The sequence below is a fragment of the Cyprinodon variegatus genome, unplaced genomic scaffold (genome assembly GCF_000732505.1).
Source record: "Cyprinodon variegatus isolate N-32 unplaced genomic scaffold, C_variegatus-1.0 Scaffold512, whole genome shotgun sequence".
Taxonomy (NCBI): domain Eukaryota; kingdom Metazoa; phylum Chordata; class Actinopteri; order Cyprinodontiformes; family Cyprinodontidae; genus Cyprinodon; species Cyprinodon variegatus.
Window position 1 is genome coordinate 377,385 of NW_015150965.1, and position 4,981 is coordinate 382,365.

The 4,981-nt window shown below is 37.1% G+C and overlaps 1 protein-coding gene across 1 annotated transcript in view; it reads right to left on the reverse strand.

Moving 5' to 3' along the window:
* The window catches only part of LOC107094887 (sodium-dependent phosphate transport protein 2B-like), a 7,837-nt gene extending 7,490 nt beyond the window's left edge, over positions 1 to 347 (reverse strand). The window contains exon 1 of the mRNA XM_015390772.1: positions 261 to 347. The gene's annotated coding sequence lies outside the window, so the exon portion shown is untranslated. The remainder of the gene's footprint in view (positions 1 to 260) is intronic.
* Between the last annotated feature and the right edge of the window lie 4,634 nt (positions 348 to 4,981).

Below are 4,981 nucleotides of genomic sequence, written 5' to 3' on the forward strand. Positions count from 1 at the left end.
AAAATGAAAAAGGTGTGACAAGACATCCTAGGGTACCAAAAACCTGCTCAACTTTAGGAGTGAGATCGAGAAAATTACTATTTTTTAAAATCACATCTTTAGATGTGATTAATAAAAAGCAAAGCATATAAAAAAAAAACAGCAAAAAATCTGTAAACACCAATATCAACTGATTTTAAACCCTAGTACATATTTTTTTCCTTCATCCTGGTTTAACCTGTTTCTTGCCTATAGGTGTAGGAAGCGGTGGGGCTACGCACCTGCAGCTGGGCGTCTGTGAGTCCGGAGCGCTTCTGTTCACCTTGGTTACCTGACGCTCGCTTCCAGGCGCGACTCTGCTTATATAGTGAGGCTGCGGGGCGCGCACCCGCCGCGCTCGGTTCAAAGGTTGGCTTTGGCCAGAGTACAAGGAGGGTAACTGTGGCTGCAGCAGCGTGCTGCATGCTGGCTGATAACAAACCCAGAGATGTGATGAATAATTGGAGCGTCACTCACTGCGCTTTAACGCACAATGATCACAGGTTTGAAACGAAAGGAGGAAATGTGCTTCTTTAATATCTGTTAGAATGTAATTTAGAACAGATCCTTTTTTTTTCATTTGTATCAAGTAAAACAAAAACCAAAACACTGTAGAAAACGATAAAAGTAAAGTGCCTTGAGATAACATTTGTTGTGAAATGGCGCCATGTGAATAAAATGAATTGAATTAAACGCTTTGTGTAACTTTTCAGCCCCTGATTTTCCTCGGGCGGTTTAATAAGAAAACCTGCCCTCTGGTTGTTGGAAAAGGAACTATTTTTGTACAATAACTGAGGCTTTCTTTTGCTGCGTTACCTGCTGTGTCTATTTCTGGTCAAACTATTACTGTTGATACTGTATCATCTTTATCTTTTGCTTTTTATTATTGCTTTACAAAAGGCCTGTTAAGTACAGAATGCTAAATCGAGGCTTAATTACTGTCCAACAATGGGATAAAGATAGTACTTGAAAGAAACTGGCAGCATGTATCATAAAGCATAAGATCTATTGAAATACCAGTTCGGATAAACTTGTTTTATGTTGCTTTTCCAAAGAAGAATAGAATGAAGACATCCTAAAGATGGAGGTAACATGTTCCACAATCATGGGGCCAACGCTAGAAAGGATTTATCTTCCTTGGTCTTTAGCTTTGTTTGATAACCAAAGAGCAAACAAATACGGTTGAAAAGTGCTGGTGGCTTCGAGGTTCACTTCAGATTTCACTTAAGAATTCAGTTCATGCCTTTACGAGATTTACAAAGAGAACCTCCACCTTACATTTTTCATCTGATCGATCTCCATTCACCGCCCGGTAAAATCATGCTGGCGGTGCCCCCACAAATTCTAAACCCAGAAGGGATCTCTCATTCCAAGTAAATCGGACCTCAACTTTAGAATGCACTATTCTTAATAAGCAGGCTTTTCATTAGATTATTTGGATATTTCTTTTTTATATTTATATATTATAATGCATGCAAGGATGTGTTTTATTTAACTTTTCTTTTTTTGATTTAATATCTGTGTAAATCAAATTTACTTACTTACAACTGTTGCTTATTGAGTTTGATCAACAGGAGCTTCGAGAGGAGCTGCTTACCTGAGGCATACGCCAGATCGTTCTTACTCTCTGTGTGGAAATCAGGCCTCCTTTCATTTGTTGCTTGTTGTATTCTTACTTTTTCTTTGTTAAATTATTTTTGTCCTCCTTACAGCAACCATTACTTTCAGTCATCAGCTCCCTCCTAGATCTCAGTGCTGCATCTTTGCATCACCATTCATAGACTCAAATGAGACCTCAGTCCTGCCTCCTGTGTTCCTGTCTGGACTCCGTCTATAGTTCCAACATCACAAAACATCTGCATGTCTACCCTGCATCGCTTCACCATTATCTTTGGACAAAAGAATCATTACAAACTTGCTCTGCAAAGCATAACAGTCCAACCTCAACCCCTGTAGGTACTTACTGCCCTCCTAAAACTCCTTTCTTTCCAAGAAATATTGAGAACCAATATTACCTCTCCATCATCATCTGTTATTAAAGAGTACTTCATCAACCCTACAACCCTTTCTTAAACCATAGTGTAGAAAATATAGTAAATACTGAGCCTTGATGAACCTTTGAAATAAGGGACTGGATTAAAAATGACTCCAACATCATCCAGAGACTGGGTAGAAATGGCATCTAGTAAAAAATACAGACGCTGTTTCACTTTTTGAGTTTCTCCAAGATCTCCGTCCTCTGCAGAGGAGCGAGGCAAAGGTGCAGCATCTGGCATAGAACTGGTCTGGTCTGGACCTTAGGACATGGATAACTTCTCTTAAATGGAGGAAACTATTTAAGATAACTTTGTTTTCATTTTATTTTTCTTATTCCCAAATGTAGATTTTTCAAAGTTGATAACACAGGAATATTGACTTTATTTACAAAAAGTAAGTCGCTGCAGACAGTTAAAAATGGAATCTGTTCATAATGTGTTGTCACTGCTTTGTAATTATCTGTTAAATTGCACATTGTTTATGTATGTTTCTGTTCTTTTTTCTGTGATTGTTTTCTTATACAAGCTTTATGTTTTAAAATCTGTAATTCTCAATCTTATTTATTATCTATTCTATAGCAGAAATTTCCCTTTTTAAGTGTAAATATTCAGCAAAGTCCTTTAAAAAACGGAGTTACGCAACCCAGAAAACAAAATCAAATCTGAAATTTAATAAAAATTATGAGCGCAGCCTCAAACTGAGAATCCAAAATCCTACCGTAGCGGAATTAGAACAATTTTAAAAAGAAGAATGGGCAAAAATTTTACCACAGACATGCAAGTGACTTATAACCTGTTATCACAAACACTTGATGTGACTTGCTGCTGCCAAGGGTGGAAAAAGTATATACCTAATAGATATAGAGTACAGTTACTTTTTCAGCGCCAGGTTGTTTTGAATAGCATAAATGGACTAAATCTATATAGCGCCTCTCTACATTCACTGACCACACATAGCCCCTTATACCAGCACAGCATTCATCCAGTCATACTCAGAAGCACAAACGCATTCATACACTGGTTCAATGTCATGCGTATCACATATCATGCGTATCACATATTCCCTAAATAAACAAAACAATTTGATTATTCTGCCAGTTATTACCTTCTCTAAAGAAATGCTGATAAATCAAAATATATTGTTGGGTGCGAATACTTTTTTTTAGCACACTGATTCAGACCTCTATCAGCGAGAAGCCCAGTGTTAAACTGCTTATCTTCAATCAGTACCTAAGTTAAGTTGAAGATCCATGTGCCGTCTTCATGCCTGAATGTGCACCTCCATAGACACACTGCCAGTCTCTCCCTCATGCACACACACATGCCTGTGTGTGCGCCCAAACATGTTTATAGCTCCCCTGAACTTGTTTTATGTTCATAGTGAGAGATACAGCAGCGATAGGACTGTAATAACATATCACTTTAGATCTGGAATAAATGCTCTGAATATCAGTAAATGATTAAGCTGTGGTCGTGTTTCAGCTACTCCCACACTGCAGTAAAATAATCACGGTTTTAATATGGTGTCATTAAAAAGAGTTCAGAGAGTTGATGGAAAAAATCCACATAGCTAAAATAAGTACGGTAGATGCATTTTGGATACAACATTTGGGTCTAGTCTTAATTTTGGTTTGGATCTCTAATGTTACATACTTGTTGGGCTTCATAGAGTTTTACTGTCGGAGAACATTTAGAGTCAGTTTTATGGTATGCACAAGCTAAGAATATAAGTTTAAAAACTCCAGAGTTGCATAAATAAAATACCAAAAAGAAATAAAGACATTTTTCTGCTCTCTTAGATACAAAACAACAGCTTAGGACCAAATATCAATCATTACACTTTTACTATCCTGAACAGCCAATAGGATGATTCCATTTTCTGCAACATGGGGCAGGGTCAGAAATATTATGGAATGGGTTTGCTCTTATAATACTTTATGTAATTCCTAAAAATCACATTTTATTACCACATAAAAACCTTTTAAATAATCATAAAAATCCTTCTTGACAGGGTAACTCTCATAATATCCATAGAAAAAGGGAACCAAAGCTACACAAGGAAGCATTAAGATGATTACAAGATGTCGACGAGGAAAAAAGGTCATGAGGTGTGTTTGAGTAATCTGAGAGGTAGATGATGCAGAGACACAACATGCAGGAGACTACAAGTATGTTTTGTTTTTTGTATTATTCTTTGCTCTTATTAGTAACAACGAAGCTTAAAACATTTTCTGTCCCATCTGCGGAGCTTCGCTAAATTCTAAACTCCCTAAATATTTTTTTTTACAGCCTCATGAATGTACACAGCTTATTTAGATTTTTTTACTTAATGAAAAAATAATGTTTGCTACAATTCTAAAATATGTATTGTGTTCCCTCTACGCTGATTTCCCAGATTACAATTAAGCTGTTCAGAGTCCATGATATATTAGTCTGAGCTAAATACAATCCTGGTAGAAAACCGCTTAGAGGTTGTAAAAGACTTGATACTGAGGAGGAGATTTATCTCCCAGTAGAACAACAACAACACTAAACATAAAGCCAGAGCAATAAAAAAACCTATCACTCTTAAGGGATTTAACAAAGTTTCAGTTCAATTCAGTTTATTTATTTACCGCCAATTCACAACACATTTCATCTCAAGGCATTTTACAGTTCACCAGATCATACAGTATGGTCAAACTGATTCAAAGTTTTCTATCTAAGAAAAACCAATTGATTTCTTCGATTCCTTGTCTCAAATGCAATCCCTCACCCTAAGCATGTTTGTAGTGACAGTGGAGAGGAAAAACTCCCTTTTAACAGGAAGAAACTTCCAGCAGAACCAGGCTTAGTGTGAGCGGCCATCTGCTGAGGCCGACTGGGGTTCAAGGAGACAGAAGCAGAGACACAAAAAGCAGCTGTAAAAGGCGGCTTCATCCAGGAAA